At 38.0% G+C, this 19,296-nt stretch overlaps 1 protein-coding gene across 3 annotated transcripts in view; it reads left to right on the forward strand.

Annotated features, from left to right (window-relative positions):
• Positions 1-19,296, forward strand: part of Ccn — a 356,072-nt gene that overhangs the window by 44,712 nt on the left and 292,064 nt on the right. For all 3 annotated transcript variants that reach the window (XM_065233519.1, XM_065233521.1, XM_065233520.1), the window contains exon 2: positions 16,656-17,450. The gene's annotated coding sequence lies outside the window, so the exon portion shown is untranslated. The remainder of the gene's footprint in view (positions 1-16,655; positions 17,451-19,296) is intronic.

The following is a 19,296-nucleotide window of genomic DNA, read 5'->3' on the forward strand; positions in this document are numbered from 1 at the left end:
ATGTCTCGAAGCACGTCTGATTTAGACTAAAGCTAAAAGTGAACTGTGATTGAGTCGGTCGAAAGCTATTTCGTAGCCAATGCATTGTAAATTCAGGTAGACACCTATTCTACGATTCACGTGACTCTCTGTAACACGTATGAGGTGACTTTCCATTTGATTTGCACCTCATACGACATTGCTTTTGTCTCCTCACAAGTTACAGAGAGTCACACGACTCGCAGAATAGGCCTGATGCATTATTGAAATTTGTTGGAATGCTGCAGGCTGAACGTGACAATATGAACCACATGGAGATTCACGGCGATCTTTTGCTAATCGTGATCGATCTCCTCCTATTCAGGATAACTTTGCAAATAATCTTGAGATCAATACACAGTCCCCCCCCCCTCCACTTCTACCCTGGTTTGTAAACATTGTAAAGGGACATGAACACTCAGAGTTACACACTTAGAAACTATGTTTACACAAGAAGTATTCCATCTTTGACGTAAATCATGTCACGTAGACAATACTGCAACACGACGAAAAGTGCACATGATGCATCGATGGAATTGATCTCGTTTTGTTCAACTGATTCTTATGTGATAAGGGCCGCTTGCAGGTGTCGGTCTCACGACACCGACACTTACATGACTTTTCGTAATGTGCAGATGTGTAGGAGCTGGACAGTCCAAATTGAATTGAAAGTTCAAATTGTATGACACCGGCCATCGATGCATGCGCTTTGCAACCTTCCATGAAATGATTTGCTTACGGAGAGAGTGAAAAAGAGTTTTGTTGTGTGGAAATTCAGAATTTAGATCACGCTCTCGTCTATAGTGTCCAGCTAATTTGAAGGTTAAGTGCAAAATTACGAGATTTTTTCCGTTATGAAAAAACAAAAACATTCAAAGTGTGTTTTTTGTAACTTCATACATGAAGTTTACGATTTTCAGAGTTGGTTGGAAATGCTAAACTAATATCAACATGAAGCTTTAGTGGGATAATTTATTTACTAGAAAAAGTTCTGAAGTTGCTCAATTTCAACTTTTATTCCATTTTCGAACTGCAGTACTCTAGCGGAGGAACTATCAACCTAACTTATTCCTTATTTTATCTAGTAAATAAATTATCACACTAAAGCTTCATGTTGATATTAGTATAGCATTTCCAACCAACTGTGAACATAAACATGTCAATGAAGGGTTGCGATATTTGCTTAAACATTCGTATATTGAATAATCATAGAAGGGGTTTACTACCTTGAATTGGTGTCCCAGGAATTTAATTTGAAATCAAACCTTAATTGCTTCCATGAGTTTATTGAATATCATCATTAATTTATTATTTCATTTTATTTGAGCCTTGCTAAAATATAAATCTAGGTGCTGCTTGCGCTTGGAGAGTTCAAAAATGCCCGGTAATCCTTACAAACATTAGTGCAATCGAAAACAATACATGCCCATAATTGCCAAATGATGAGACATCATATTTCTTGCCCATAAGGATCGATTCTTTCTGAATGCTCCTGATGTTTATCAAGAAAAGCTGCCATCTGTAATTTATTATCGGCTGCTCCAGTTCTAACAACGCAACGGAAAACGATATAATTATCCACACAGCTGTTTTCCTCGTTCATTGTTTCGCATAGCGGCTAGGGTACCTGTATATTAAAAGGTTGCCTCATTTATTTCCAAGAACTCGACTCATTAGCTTTCACGAACAGCAACATAATGAAACAGTGGCACAAGGGAGGAAATGTAGGGTGGGTGAATAAATATGAATGGGAAAATGAGTGCCTCATTCTAAGCAACTCAGCCCATTTGACGGCGGTGGCTTCTGAATGGTTCGGAAAGGTTCACTTTTCCACTACAAGGTCACCCATTAGTGCCGGATGGGTTGCCAGGAAGTTGTTTACAGCACGTGCGTACCTTTAACGAAAACATTAGACTCACTCACGTGAGCACGATACCAAGCAGGTATGTCACAAACGTGTCCTAATTGGAGAAGATGTTATCAAACTTCAAAAATATTAGTTTGTCACAAAGTATCAAGAAACTCTCCGCATGACTCGCTACCCCCGTGCAGCAGGAGATCAACCTCAAACGCATAGCTACCATTACTTCAGCAGGAAAAGGCAACTCGACTCGACACGACCGGGGCCAGTTTATGATTTCCTATGCCTCACAACAAAGTTATGACTGCCGCCTTTTTTGATGGTTATGATGATGATGATAACGACGATAATGCTAATGATGAGAATTCCCTCGCAGCCATACAACAACGGTAGGTTGGTAGGTACCTACCGCTTTGGTTGGTCTGCTAACAAAAATCATGTACAGGAATTCCTCGAATGGTGCGGTGGGTGGTGCCGTCAATCCACCCGTAATTTTACGGCTGTACTCCATCCAATTGCGTTGATTTTTCGTATGTGATTTAGGTCAACCACAAACTTGTCAAAGTCAGTTGAATTGGTCGGGAAACAGCTGTAAAATTGCGGTGGGAACCACGAACCGCGCTGTTTGGGGGATTACTGTAGTTGGTGCGAGTCGTGGCTGATGGGACTCGAGTGTCCTTCCACTTCAACCGTCCTCAATCCCTGCTGTAGCCGTGGATAAACACAGAGTGAAATGAGGAAAAAAGTTTTTAAATTAGAAGTCATCCGACAACGATGACGATGATACGATGATGATGGTGACGGTGGATAGCGATAGGAGATGAACAATGACAACTAAAGTGCGTGTTATTTGCTTGGAACATTTTTCGAGCTGTGGCAGGAAGTGGAAAAAGTTCGGGAACGGCTAGCTTCCGCTGCCGGGCGGATGGCATGAAAGATGAAAACACACGAGGAAGTGGTTCTGGTCAAACTTAGTGACCATGAAGTTTACGGTTGCATTTTGTGCTGCATCCAATGCTGATAGCAGAATTTGATTAGTAGTAGTAGCATTACGTTCATTTAATTGAGTATGATTGTTACACTGGTTCAGCATTACAATTGAAGGGCTCCTAATATTTCGTTGGTAGGTTAATTTATTTCTAATTTTAATTTCACGATTTTAAGCCAGTTTACAATACGGGTGTGGTTTTATGGAGTTCAAAAAATTGCTACCTATATAACTACAAAAAACATATGATAACGTGCATGATCACGAGGTGTTGCTTCGCAAACAGGCTACTCTAAACCTCTCTAGACAAACCGGTTTCCGTTCTTCGAGGGTCTGAAGTCCAGTCAGGCGGTGGATTTCTAAATTGCTAGTCCTTGGAAGACTGCTCAGGATCATCCTGACAATTTTTACTGTGGAACCTTTTCAGTTTTAGATGATGGCATTTATCTCCCGGATGATGGCATACCGTATTCAATCACTGCAAACATGATTTGTTTCAAGATGGCTAGTTTATTTTTCAGGGATAAGCTGGACTTCCTGTTGATAAGATATTGTACTTTGTGTTTATTTTATCAATGTGCTCCCTGAAAATCAGGATGCTATCAAGAGTGAGTGCAAGGCAGGGCTGAAAAAAAAACACTAAAATTCACCAAAATTCACTATGGATGAAACATTCATTTCAAAGTGAATGTTGGTGATTTTTTCAACCCTGGTTCAAGGTAGACTACGTCTTGGGACCATTTCACCTCTATTCCGTTTTAAGCAGATTTTATTATTCCCAAACGGATCAAGTCTAGGTGATTTCGAACGTGAAAAAATATGACCTGGGTCTTCATCGAGTTGACACGGATCTTCCAGTTCTTGAAGTACTCAGACTCTCTGCAGTTTTGCTGTCCGATGACCCTTCCCTTATAGACGATGGATAACAGAGATAACGCTCCATAATCAGGGAGAGCCGGAATGTCGGACGTGAACAAATTGAAAAGGATGGGCCCAATGATGCTACCTAGTGGAATGCCCACACCGATGTTGAAGCCATCCATAATTTTGGATGATCTTTACGAAAAAAAAAATCGCAAGACCGTATCGTTGAAGCTTGTCATGCCCGATATTATCAAACGCTTTTTCAACGTCAAATATTGACATGGCAGATGTTTTAGAAACATACTTATTCTGTCTGAGAAAGGTGGTGAACGATCCTTTCCGAAAACAAAATTGCTCCTCAGGTAAGATGTTGTTTTCTTCGGCACGGCAGATGATAGAAGCCGGCGATAAACTGATTTTTCAAACAGTTTGGATAACCCTGAGAGAACAAGGCTGATAGGTCGATAGCTGATAGATTATCCCAGGTTTCCGGATGAGGATGACTTTAACTGACTTCCAGCACGAGGGGAAGTAGCCATGTCTAAGGCACTGATTGAAAATCAGTTGCCAGATTGAGGATGTTGTCGAATCCTGGGGCCTTTATGTTTTTTGATGGTTTGATGCCATCAGTTCGTCAACCAAAATCATCAGAGAAACTCCAGAAGGAACCTCAGAGCTCTTTAGATCAATTTCAGAAACTTTATTGATGTTCCAAAACTTTAGGGAATATCCGAAACATTCGGCAGGAAAGTCATGAACTATGAGGAAGTTTAAAGATTTTAGAAGAATACATTTCATGCACTCTAGGAAATTTTCGTGAACTTCGATGATGACCATAGAATTTCAGTGAACTACAGGTAAGTTCAAAGATATGTAGAAAAGTTCAGAGCGCTTTGGGAAAATTCTAATGTCATCAACATATGCAAAATTGTAGAAACTTAAGAGAAACTACGAAAACTTCAGGTCTATTCCATTAACTTCAGAAATATTGCAGGAACTTTAGGAAGCATGCATTAAGTATGCTTTGCAATTTTTTTTCTTTTTCGGAAAATCAGCTCCCCTTCCAACTTTCATATCGTTTTTCCTAAACTTAATGCATTGCTTGTCACACATTTATAAATCCCCTCCCCTCGTAGAGCGTGACGTACTTAATGGATGCTCCTGTACATACTTTTAAAGAACATCATCCACAATACTTCAAAGAAGTTGGGTAGGGAGTCCCATATAGGTCAGGCACAAATCGGGGAATCTTTAATGAAGTTCCGAGGACTTATGGATAGTTTTTAAAACTGTATATTTGTTCCATTAACATCAGAAAAAATGCGGGAATCTAAGGAAAAGAAGATCAAAGAACTTCGTAGATATTTAATGAATTTAAAATTAGTTCCGAAAATTTCCCGGTATCTCCGAGAACTTCAAGCACGCGAAACACATAGAAGATTCAAGATCTTTAAGGTAGTTCCTATAGCTTCAGTGTAGTTCAATGGATTTCTGGAAAATTTCGAAATCTTTAGTGAAGATTAAAGTGCTTCAGGGCAGTTTAATTAACATCAGGAAGATTGCACAAATTTTACTGAAGTTGTAGATTATTACATCTGTGATCGTGACATTTCTACCTAGGGGATGATTTCTTAAGGGGATTTGATTTTTAGTGGGGACGACACTAATGAAGACTGCACATTGTAGTCGAAATACGTATCTGTTATGGAAACCAAAATTAATTAAGTGGAATTAAAAGGGAAATAATCTTTTTTGCTGTTTTGCTGTTGAGGCAGGATCGGAGTTCGGATTTAATAAGACGTCAGTCATACTCTTGGTGTAAACTTAGAATGATTTTTTTGAAACGAAATATGGAGAAGGCAAGTTCGGTGAGCGAAGCGAAGCGTTGGTGACAATGTTTGTAAACTAGAGATTATTGTTGGCGCTCATGTGGTCAGAGTAACGATACTTCGTGTGAATTCAAGATAGTCTCCAGCACATTAGCAGAAAAATCGCGAGAATTTCTGGTGAATTTCGAGTACCTTAGGTCAGTTCCATTATATTCAGGAATTAAACGGGAACCTTCAAGAAGTTCCAAAAAATGTTGATAGGCTAAAGAACATCAGGGAAGTTTGGAGAGCATTTTAGCTGTGAGAAAAGGTTTAACCAAATTCTTCAAAAATTTTGGGACACCGCGTCAAATAGTATGTGATAATGAGCCAGCCATGAAATCGATAGAGGTACGTGGATTTCTTCACGACCTAAATATAGAATTGTTTTATGCCCCCGAACCATTGCGAAAGCAACGGTACAGTTGAGAGATTCCACTCTACCATAGTGGAAATCTTTCAATGTATCAAGCCAAGCTAAGTACGAAGGAAATCTTTAATATTGCTTGCACTCAATACAATAACACAATACATTCGGCTTTAAAAATTGAACTAAGAAAAGCTTTCTACGGTCTTAAAGATGACCTATATACTGATATGCTACCTAATATGGAAACGCAACATAGTTTATGATGAAATAATTTTTGCTAAAGTCGAAAAAACCTAAACTACCACAATAAAAACAGGGAAATTGAACGACGAAGTCGCATACAATAAAGTCCAGGGAATAAAAAAGAAGACCAAACCAAAGTATTTACCAGTCAAAGTCGTCGAAAATAACGGAAAATTACTTGTTGACGACTCTGGCCGGGGTATACACAAAGATAATATTAAAAGAATCTAATAAACTGTTATTTAGTAGGACAATATAGAACACACGTTCGGAATACTTTTTATATTCTTCATCCTCGCATTACCATCCGTATCGCACCAAATAATCCAAATCCATGACATAACCAACAACGCAGGAGCGTTGTTTCTTTAAAGAAGGAAGGGAAGAATAGTTGCTGGGTACGATAGGTTACTTCACGTCCTAGATTTTGCACAATTTGAAATGTCAATACTAATCACTGAAAACCCTATAAGTCATTTAAAAAAATGGTCAAGTGATTTCTCCGATATAATCAAACACACACTCAATGAAGTCAAAATTATATTCAACACATTTCTCATCAAATCATATAGAAACAAGAGATCAATTGATACTTTAGGAACCGCAATCAAAGGCAGCCCTAAGTTTGCACCTTTAGAATTGATAAAACGATCCATAAAATATTGAAAAACGTTCCATTAAAAACATCCAAATGATCCATAAAACATCGGAGAAAATCCCTAAAAAAGTGTGGATGATCCATAAAAAATATCAATATTATCAATATTTTATGTGAAATTTAGCAACACAATTGTGAAAATGTACCACTAAATTTCTAAATAATGAGCATTGGAATTGTACGACTCACCCATAAACATATTGCAATTGATCCATAAAACATTCAGCAATGAACCTTAAACTAAAGAAAGTGATCCATAAAAAATCAAGTTTGCACACTTAAAAATATAGGCATGATCCATAAATTAGACGTATATTATTCATGTTTAGGACACTATTTTTTTAAATTTTGATCCATAAACCTTGAAAAATTGCTCCACTGCTTATCTACTTAAATTTACTGTCCTGCCCGTGTATTTAAGGTAGATGTGCAAAGCGACGGGCAGGCGTCTAGAATTAGCTTCCAAAAGAAGATTCTATAATAATATTCTTAAGAAGCTTCATTTAGAAACTTTTTAATAAGCTTATTCTAGACGCTCGCCCATCGTTCTGCTCTTCTGACAAAAAAAAACACGGCAGAACAGTAAATCTGAGTAGCTACGCAGTAATGTAGCAATTTTCCAAGGTTTATTGATAAAATTAAAAAACATATGTATATAGACCGAGATATAGACTACAATTGGAACACACCAAAATAAGCACGTCTACCAACAACTGGAACACCTATCCTAGGTATGATCCATAAAATCAACATTTTTTTTTTTTTTCATTTTTTCTTAAGAAGATTATTATAGAAGCTTCTTTTGGAAGCTAATTCTAGATGCTCCGCACATCTACCTAAAAACACGGCAGGACAGTAAATCTAAGTAGTTAAGCAGTAATGGAGCAATTTTTCATGGTTTATGGATCAAAATTTTTAATACAGTGTCCAAAACGTGAATAATATACGTCTAATTTATGGATCATGGCTGTTCGGAATATCGGGATAACCCTGTACCGCCAAGTCCAGTGACAACCCTATGGGGGATTCAGAGAGCTACGGTAACGGTTGCTGTCAGAAATGACAGACGTCATGTTTGGTTCAACGGAACTGTGAACTCACAGTTCCGTTGAACCAAACCTTAGATAGGTCAGAGTATGAACGAGAAAAAAAGAGGAAAAGAAGACGCAATTTCAAACCATTTAAAAAACGTTTTACAGCTAAATTATTTTAATTGCCTAAATTTGTTAATATACCTATCGTTTAATTAAATTGTAGTTATTTGTAGTGAACTAGCTACCAACAATCAATACGAAACTAACGATTTTAAATTGGCTCACTACTTGACTTGTCTATTGGTCCCAAGCAAATCGATAAACGTACCCCATTCTAGTCAAAATTCTAGTACTACACAATGCTTGTTTTGATTCCAGGCTAACCACATTGGTACTTCCTTTTCCAGATTCGGTTGCGATCACTCCTCACTCTATTATTTTTGCTAGGTGGTTTATTTGCGACAGACTTCTTGGTTCCTTTTGCCACCTTATAAGCATTAAGATTGGTTTTGATTTTATATTAGTTTAATAAAACCTATTTCAGCTTCAAACTGTCCAAAACGAGACTGCTCTGAGGAAGTTGCTTTCATTAATACGAACATGGCTATATTTTTAAGTGCGCAAACATGATTTTCTATGGATCACTTTCTTTTGTTTAAGGTTCACTGCTTATTATTGTTTATTATTATTGGGTAATTCGTACAATTTAAATGCTCATTCCTTAGAAATTTAGCGGTTCATCTTTACAATTGTGTTGCTAAATTTTACATTAAATATGGATCATATTGATATTTTTTATGGATCATTCACACTTTTTTAAGGATTTTCTCCGAAGTTTTATGGAACATTTGGAAGTTTTTTATGGAACGTTTTCCAATATTTTATGGATCATTTATTGGTTTTTTATGTTCAAAAGTATGTTTGCCGCAATCAAATATGTAACAGGCAATTTAGATGCCGGCGACTTGACTCTTCGATGATGGAACATCTTTAGAATTATATTATGCACCGATATTCTCGTTTTCGTTTGAGCCGTGTTGGAAATATTTAATCGTGTTTATCTCTGTAATTAAGGTCTAATTGCGATTTGAAGGGTTACAGGGGTTCAAAATCTTTAATCATGTTTATCTTCTTAACTAATATCTAAATTGCGATTTTTCCTCGTGTCGATGAAGGGCGAACATTTTTGCGCGTGAATTTATGAAATCTTTGTGCAGCATTTTTCTATACACAAAAGAAGACGCAATAAAGTTAATTTTTGTTTTTAATCAATATATTTTTAAGCGGTAAACTTGGAAGAACAATTGATTTTAAGCTTATAAAACATTACAAATCAATGAGATCCTTTCGAGTTATTTGTTTAAATATCTTTTCTATCATTAACAAAAAACTTATCAAAAAATTAATTGAGGAATTAGGCTAGCTTTATGGCTGCCACTTTTGCTTACTAAATAATGGTGATGATGGTGATGGTCCCACCTCTTACCCCTACAAAGGTTTGAGCTGGACGATTTATCTTCGAGATAATCAAAAATGACATTTTAACCAGGTTAGCAAACATAATCGAACTGGTTCCCTCTAGAGTTTACAGTTGCTTCACAGCGATATAAATGTGGAAAAGCTCAGGCGTCCACCTCTTAGTTCGCCTGTTTGTCCACCTAAAATATTCATAAGTATTACAAGCAATCAAGAGTAAATGAAGAATCAACAAAGCATCCTAAAGGGCGAACACGAAATTATTGCGACACATTCAACAGGGCATAATTTTTTTACCATTGGGTAAAAATCAACCAAATTTTGCACACTTTCTCATTGATGTGTATTGTGTACATGCTGTCAAAGTCGAAGTCGTGTTTTTTGATTCAACGAAAATGGAGGTGAACCAACGCGAGTTGAGAGAACAAATTCTTTCCAAACACCTGGAATTTCCTGACCTGTCACCCCGGCAGTTGGTAAAAATGTTGAACATTCACCATTCAACCGTCTCCAGAGTGTTGAAGCGGTTCCAGGAGCGGTTGACGTTGGACCACGGCAAAGGAGCTGGAAGAAAACCGGGACCGGAGAACAAAAAGACGGAGGGAAAGGTGAAGCGGATGATTAAAGCAAATCCCAACGTCTCAAGCCGTGATTTGGCTAAAAAGATCGGCATGTCGCAGAGCTACGTCCAGAATGCAAAGAAGAGAGCTGGACTACATACATACAAGGTATAGAACTTCCCAAACCGCGATGAGCGGCAACAATCGACGGCTAAAACTCGGGCACGGAAGCTCTACGAGAAGATGCAGACAAAATATGGCTGCTGTGTGATGGACGACGAAACGTATATAAAAGCCGATTTTAAGCAAATTCCGGGGTTGGAGTTTTTCACCGGCAAGAGCAAGGTCGATGTGGACGACAAATTTATGAAGAAGAAAATGTCGAAGTTCGCCTCCAAATATCTCATTTGGCAGGCCATCTGCTCTTGCGGACTGAGGAGTGAGCCTTTCGTGACAAAGGGCACAGTAAATGGCGAGATCTACAAATCTGAGTGCCTCGAGAAGCGCCTTTTGCCGTTCTTGCAGCAGCACGACGAAACTCCGCTATTTTGGCATCATGCCACTATTCTAAAAGTGTCCTGGAGTGGTATGAGGCCAATTCTGTCCATTTTGTTCCAAAGGACATGAATCCGCCAAACTGTCCGGAGCTGCGCCCGGTGGAGCAGTACTGGGCAATAATGAAGCGGGAACTTCGGAAGAGCAAGAAGACAGTCAAAGACGAGAAGGACATGTTAAGAAAATGGAAAAAAAACTGAGAAACTTTTACCGGATGACACTGTAAAGACTTTGATGGAGGGCATCAAGCGAAAATGCGTTCAATTTTACAGCATCCCCGCAATCTGATGCTATCATAATTTTCAGCAATGTCAGGAATGCTCAAAAAAAAAAAAAAAAAAAAAAAAAAAAAAAAAAAAAAAAAAAAAAAAAAAAAAAAAAAAAAAAAAAAAAAAAAACGCAGTAGGCTCTGCCCGCGAACGGTTGGTTTTGTTTTCGCTGGCGTTGATTTCATCTGTTTTCCGTTTTTTTTAATTGTACCAAGTCAAAAATATTAGTTTTCGCGTGTGGATAAGCGTATATCACGTTTTAATAAGCTTTTAGTGGTATTGTAATTAACGTGAAAACTCTGGGACAATAATTTGTTCCGAGTAGCTGTGTTGCTGTGGTGTCGCGTTGGTCGATTTTTCTATTCGGTTGTTCTTGGTGCTTTGCCCCCCTTCCAAGGTGCTAGCGTTTTGCCTTCCGGAAGATGCACGCAAATGAGGTGTAAGGCAAAAATTCAGTGCAAATGAAAAAAACTTTGCATGTGGTTCAATATGTTGTGTTCGGTTGTAAAAACAACGTGGAAGATTTTTTCGATTACCGCGAATGAACAAACCGGTGCATTTTCGGAGGCAGAATTTGGTGAGATCCATCTGATTATAAATCAATCATAAATGCATATTTCCAAATATTACTAAATACGCGCCAGATTTCGAAACATCACATTTCGAAATCTGGAAGTGTGTTTGCAGTACCATTATTCATATGATAACGGTAGTGTTTACACGCGAGGCTTATTGTATGTGAAAGTAACCTCGGAATGGACGTGAATTACCAGGCATTCTGAAATGGGTTGCTGAATCTGCAGTAGAGCTATCGCTTTCTAACTCCCGGACTAAACTTGCTTTAACTTATTACATCGAGGATTGTTATAAGCAAATTTCTTCCATAATACCACTGCCGGCCAGTGGGGGTTAGATTGAATACACACACACATGTCAGGAATGCTCACGAACCCCCAACATTTGCCAGAAAACTTACTTCTAACTCAAGGTATCTTCCAAATAAGCTCCAAAATTGCGTTTTTTTTATCAAATGTTAAATTCAGTCCTCTATATCCGTAATACGCGCGCGAGGCTCAAACCTTTGTGGACTACTTTTTTTTTTAAATTTACTGCTATTAAATCAAATATTAAAAATCCATCATCACCATCGCAGCGAACAGAAATAGTTTTTGAAGTGCTACAATAATCCGTTAGAGATAACTTCGTCGAGATACATAATTTGTCAATTCATTAAAAAAAATTACTGGATAACTGTTCAAAAGACAGTTTAACGTGTGAAATGCAGTGTCTTTTAAATTTTGTAAGGGTTGCTGAACGTTTGATGTGTCTAGGCATCGAATTGAAAACATTTATTCCTTTATAATATAATGAATTTTGTGAAGCCAAGTCAAGAAATTTCAACCGCGTTTCTAGTATTATATCTACGAAAATCACTTCCTCTTTCAATTCGATCACACAAATATCGAAGCAGCAAACCGTTAAATATAAAAATGAACACCATAGTCAAAAATACAATTCTTTGCTTCACCGACAACCATTGTAAGGCATCTAGCATCAAAGTTGAGGAAGTGAATCTATTACATCTCAAAATCAAACGCATTATTTTATTTTGCAAGCGCTGTAATCTCGATATTTAAGTTGCATAGGTTAAAAAAAAATGGAAGGGCAAAAGTCTAGTTGCGGAGAGATGATTGATTTGTATAGCTGTATTTTACTGGTAAAAGTTTAATCGTTTTCCAGTCGACATAGAATTCCATACATCTTGGCAGTTTTCTTGACGGCATTGTCAATGTGAGAGTTGAACTTAAGTGTGTCATCAATAATCACGCCCCGATATTTAATCTCCCGAACGCGATCAATAGTCTCATCATCAATTACAACAGAGACTTTCTCATTTACTCTATTCCACGAAATTACCATAAATTTAGTTTAATTGTATTCAATTTCAACTGGTTATACTTCAACCATCTACTTAGAGAACGCAAATCTTCATTCAAGTGTAAAACGATATCTTCTTAGCCCTTAGCTGCTTCAAAAACTTCAAAAAGATTAATGTCGCAAAATCGTAAAACACGTCGCAAGTCATTAATGTACATAATAAATAACAGGGGCCCTTATACACTTCCCTGGGGCACTCCAAGGTTATTCTCCACGGGACTGGAAACAGAATCATTAAAAACAGTCCGTTGAGTTCTGTCAGACGAATAGCTTTTAAACCATAAATATGCATTACTCGTAACTCCAAAGCGCTTGATTGATCTAAACAATAAGGGTCTAGAAATTGTTTCAAAAGCGCGTTTAAGATCAAAAAAAAAAACAGAAACAATCGTATCGTTACACTCCAAGTTATTTTTCCACTTCGCTAATATCAAATTCAACACCGTTTCACAAGAATGATCTTCCCGATATCCCGATTGGTCTGGTATCAAGAAACTATTAGTATTTAAATATTCCAACAGCATTTTCTCTAATGTGTGCAACATGTTCCTTTGGTTTGTTTTTTTCCGTCGATCTTGTTTTCCGTGCTGAGCACCAATGCTACCGACGTGCCAGGAAGGCAGCTCCCACACCTGGACCCTACCTATCGACCCATCAACTCATGAACCGGGGACCAACGGCTTTACTTCCCATCCGAAGGAAGGCGTGATCAGAGATGTTATGCCTCAGAACATCCCGGCGGCGCCGACTGGGATTGAACCCAGGCCTGCTGGGGTGAGAGGTAATCACGCTTACCACTACACCACCGGCGCCGTTGTGCAACATGTTGATGGGACGAAACTCTTCGGCTTTAATGGGACGAAACTCTTCGGCTTTAATGGGACGAAACTCTTCGGCTTTAATCGTTCCAGCAACTTTTTGAATAGGGACCACTAAGGATTCCTTGAAAATTTGTGGCACATGTCCAGTTTGTAATGATTTATTAATAAGGTCCAGCAATATGTGGCCAATGACATAAAAGCAATCTTGAATAATTCTTGCATTAACATTATTTACTCCAGCCGATTTTCCTATTGAAAAACAAATAACTCTAAGTTCATCTAATGTAATTGTGTGAAAAACTTCAAATCTACAACTACTATTAACTGGCTGTTTTATTTCGTCAAGTTCATCGACCAATACAATGGATTGATTAATCAATGAAACACTGTCGACAAAATAATAATTAAACTTAGATGCAATTACTTGTTCTGACTGTTCTAATGTGCCATTACAAGTTTTGGACCGCGGTTTGCAATTACTGGGTGTTAATAGAGATTTAAAAATTTTCCATAACTCTTTACTTGTGTTTTGATGCTGATCATTCTTCTTTTGAACATATTCACACCGAGTTTTCTTTATCGATTGTAAATACTTATTAATCGCGATTGTGTACCTATTCCAATGATTGTCATTATTAGATCTACAAAACTTTTTGTACCATTTGTCCCTTTTCCGTTTAAGACGCAAAAGATCCAAATTGTACCAGCTGTTCGAGTTCTTCAAAGAAACAAACTTTTGCTCAACTTGTTGATTGGTACACGTTTTCAAAGCGTTATTAATATCAGCTTTAGATTCATCTAAGTTACCGGCCGCGAATGGAGCGTGGAGCTCCTCTCAACAAGATTCGAAACAGCTTGCTTCGAATATTTCCTCCAGCACTTCAATTTTACAAAATTATCGTTATCGTTAACATGGTCTAAGACATTAATCACTAAGGTCTCATGATCGGTTATTTCAAATCAGTATCCGTAACTGAACAAATGGAATCAAAATTGGAATAAACGTGGTCAATTAAAGTTCTACTGAGCCTGGAAATACGCGTATACTCATGTACCGTTTTCTTTAAATTAAAAAAAACTCAGCTAAACGCTTCAAATGATTCGAATTATGGTTATCACGCCAAATAATATTAAAATCACCAGCCAATATATTTAATTTACTAGAATCCAGGAATGTCTCGAACCAGTTTTCTAAAACTTCAGCAAAACGCTGGTCACTAGAACTGGGAGAATGATACAAAACAACATAATTACCCATCTTCATGCCACGTATAACTGTAATGCCCAAGAACCAGTTGCCATCAATAACTTCGTTGGTAAGAAGGTTGAATTGAACTGATTCTTTGACATAAATAGCAACACCGCCAGTGTGTCTAGAATGTGATAAACAAGCAGCATCAATATAGTCCGGAATACTATACTGATCAAAAGCTTCAGTTTCTACCATATGAGTTTCAGATAATAAAACTAAAAGAGGACGTTTTTCCTCAACAATCTGACGTAATGCTACGTAGTTTGTTGACAACCCCGCAAAATTCAAATACAAAAAATCGAATTGATTCACATTCCTGGAACTTGGCTGCTATTTATTGAAACGCAAGCTGCTTTTCTTCTGATCAAAAAGTCTTTTATAGAGCAAACATTCCGAGCTAAATGCGGCATGGCTGACGTCCAAGTTCATTTTACGTTCTTTATTCATTTTCAAACAATTAATACATTTCAATACAGTCCATCCTCTGTTTTAGAAGTGTAGATCGGCAATCCATATCATGCTCATGCTTAATGTTAAAAAAAATCTGAAAATTTGTAGATTGAAGGTTGCGGGTTGCAGGTTGTGTCATGAATATCACGAAAATTATTGGAACACAAGGGAAGTTCCGAGAGCTTTTTTTGTTAAATTAGGGACCATAAGAGAAAACTCGAGAACATTTGAAAATTAAGTGAAGCTTCATGAGCTTTAGCAAAGTATCTAAAGCATCAGAAAAGTTTCATGATAGATCAAGGAAATTTAAGGCAGTCCAATAGTCTTCAGGAAAATTAAAGGAACTTTTAAAGAGTTCGGAGATACTCAGGGAAGTCTAGAGAACATTTTTGAAGAACAGAAGTATTTAGGGTAGTTCCAATTACTTCAAGGAAGCACCGAAAACTTGAGAAAAGTCTAGACTTTGGGGAAGTTTAAAGATCTTGAAGAATTAGGATTGGAAAAAAGTATTGACTACGGTTATATCATCGTCAACGTTGAGCTCATCATCAAGGCTCATTTTAGTTTAGAATCGTTAAGATGTTTCAATTGAACAATAGACGGTACAGATATTTTTATATCCCATGAACGCCAAGTCGATGGACTGAAAAGCCCATATACGAACAATTTAATCTTTTTAAATGTTATGGCAAGCTGATATCAGACAACTTTATCTGTAGCCTATTAATTAGTGGGAACAAAACTACGATTATCAGCCTTCATTCGAGGGGGCACACATATGAACAAGTTGTGAGTAACCACTGTACGAAATGTGGTTCAGGTTCGACGTGAACACAAATGGTTCCAGTGGTCCAGATCATTGTAGCCTCCAATCAAAAATACTAAGGGCGATTCAAATATCTTCTTTTTGCCGGAAGACAGCCAAGAAATGTCGGTGGGTGCACGGTACCACCCACAACTCTTTTCGGGGGATTTCTGTACACGTGACGATTCGGTGCTATGGCTCTGTCTCGCATTCACCAATCGCAGCCCTGCGCAACGAATTTGCAATAACCTTCTTTTAATGTTGGAACTTTGGAGGAATTAATTATTTAACGTCAGTATCTGGTCCACAATCGACTGCCAATCACCGACGGAAATCGATGGCCATTATGCCATTTATGCCTCAGAAAAATCCCACCGACTTCGGCTGGGATTGAACCCAGACACACTGGGTTGAGAAGCAATCACCGACACCGGCTCGAAACTTTTTCTGCGATGATTTACAAATGATTTTGAAGCATGTTCTTCATAAATTGCAACCCAACAGGGACAGTTTAATTCTATTTCCATAGAAACTCATCAATTTGATAACTCACCTTTTTTTAATCACTTTTCAAACAGCTTTCATCTAAATCTTTTTTCCACTGTTTAACTTTGGTTTCTTACAGACAGCTTCACACCATAGACGCTAGCAGCCTTGGTTCAGGAACCCATCCAGTCTTGTTGCTTTGAAGTGTGTATACACCCGTTCGTTCACGCTCGCTTCTGGAGAAGAAAATTGCCGGCAGCTGCTGCTTAAGAAATACCGCTTTTCCAACGCAAACGAGCTGAGACATAACACTGCCTGTGGAGGGAGCTCCTGTTGCTCTAAAAAACACCAAGGAAAAAAAAACGCGAGTATACACGTAATGGTAACAGTGCTGTAATTAAAGCTAAGCCCGGTTTCCTTTTGAAAGTCGGTCGAGATTTTGAAGACTTGGTTCCGTTTCATCGTCACCGGTTTGGAAATCGGACTAACGCGCGCGAGCTCGTATTCATAAAAAAAAGGAAGCTTGGTCCAGGAGAAATAGGATTGCGATAATAAGGGGCTCACATTGCAAATGGAAGCTCCGTGGAAGTTGGACGAAAAAACACGCCCGAAAGCATCCGTTCGTCGCTGAGATCGGATTAGAGTGGGGGGAACGGTTTCTTGTGAGACTAAATTTCGGAAATAACGGTCGCATTAAAGTCCAAGGCGCAGTGTTCAAACAGACGTAGAAGGAGTTTTGAACATTTTCCTTCCCGATTATCTTTCTTGGGTGCTTGGGAGAAGTGGCACTTCTATTTCGGCTTCTGCGTTTCTGTGGAAGACGGACGAAGAGTTTGCAGTGTAAAAATTCGAATTCGGTGAATTAAGGCATTCTGGAGAGTGGTCTGTCATTGTGGCACAAAGCTCGGCTACGAGTACTGTCGACAGAAAGCGGGTAAGTGTATTTGTTCGTTATGGATTGTTTTTCCCCATTTAATTTGTTAGATGTTATGAACTTCACAGCATTTTGGGTACATTTCGGGCATCGTTTGTGGATTGAATGAATTTTTGAGTGATTAAAATTAGACTTGTAATTATGGTACGGCACAGCAGTTGGTTTGCTGCTCAGAATCATGGTAATGTCATCTCTGATTTAGACTAAATTATTTAACTTATAATAATATAGCACAGACAGACAAACAGATACAACTCATGGAATATTTATCACGCTGGCGGTAATGTTTAAACGTCAAACGCCAAGGCAGTTGACTATGAGCGCCACGCACAGTTGGCTATGCTACCAACCAAGGAAAATTTTGATAATTAATTGCTTTTTCGATGAACAACATGGGACTGTTATGCTAGTGACTACTTCGAATAAAGCTCCAAGAAATTATTTGAACTAATTTTTGACTCAACTTTAGTCTTAATGGACCAATAGTATGTTGATAGAACAGTAGCATTTCGCCGGTTGTTTCACCTCGACCCGACTAACGTATTACAATAGCCTTTGGTTCGAGCAAATATTGTAAATTAACAAAATGGTTCCCTCTTCTATTATCCCCAAGACACGATTTTTCCCGACACTAGCGGCTCTAGTGGCGCAAAATGTGACTCATACTCTGTAAATTGAGCGTAAAAAGGCAGTTGAGAAAAGTTTTACTCGCACGGTAAGAAATAAATACCCAAATTAAGTTTATATCTCAAGCGCCGCCGGGATTTTCTGCGGTATAAAATCTCTAATCACAAAGGGTGGGTGTGGGAGCTGCTTCATTGGCGTTGGTAGCATTGGTACTCAGTACGAAAAGCAAATCAAGAAAAAAAAGTTTATTTCTCCCAACTAGGTACTAAAGTGTGGGAAACCAAAAGTATGCAAAGTCCCATGTACTCAATTAATCATGTTTTGTTGTTTTTGACATCATCCACATCCAGAGGGCCAATCACTTTCGAATGTATGGAAATAATAGGTACCCATTTGGCATAATTTCAAAAATTTCAGTTTTTATTCATTATCGTCTTTATGAGCAGTTTTAGCTGCACAAAAATTGCACGAGTACATTACTATGGTGATAAGGTAAAAACTCGTTAATTTGTTTTCTTCTGTGAGAGCATTTTTAGTCACAAATCGTGGATTTTCTGATATTCTCCATACTGCAAAAATGATTTTCCTACCAATGAAAGGGTGGCATCTCTCGGATCTTCAGTATAGCTACTACTCAAATCATATAATAAATTTTAAGTACTCGCAACAAAGCTAGGTAGAATTAACTTGATGGTTAGAAGGAATGAATGGTGTCCAAAAAAGTAAAAAAAAAAGTAGTAGGGTCTGTGTCTAGAGGCACGAACGGAAGCTTGACTAAGGACGGCTAGTGAACGGAACAAATATGTTGATCATTTAGTTAATCATTCCGTTTTTTAATTGGTGGCGCTGAAAAGGGGCAGTTTTTTTTAAATGGTGGCCACACCAGTGCAAGCAGTTGCCGATCGGATGACAGCGACCTAGTCAGGTTGCCTATTGCGGGAAGCCTTTCCTCCGGACGATGTGGATGATTTCGTCGTCATATCAGTGATGTCACATATACAGATTTATCTGTAATGATACAGATATCAGTATATACAGATTACGGATTGTTTTTTTATATACAGATTTTTTTAGATTTCAGGTTCAGGATTTCGAGGTCTTTTAAATAGATTAATTTTTTAGAAAGCAAGCTTAACTCATTCTTAAAGATTCTACACTATGAACAAACTCTTTCTGAACTTCAAATGGACTCAAAGAATATTTACGACGATCCGCAATA

The sequence above is a fragment of the Ochlerotatus camptorhynchus genome, unplaced genomic scaffold (assembly GCF_037179485.1).
Source record: "Ochlerotatus camptorhynchus isolate MF236.1 unplaced genomic scaffold, CSIRO-AGI_Acam_v1.1 ptg000403l, whole genome shotgun sequence".
Classification (NCBI taxonomy): Eukaryota; Metazoa; Arthropoda; class Insecta; order Diptera; family Culicidae; genus Ochlerotatus; species Ochlerotatus camptorhynchus.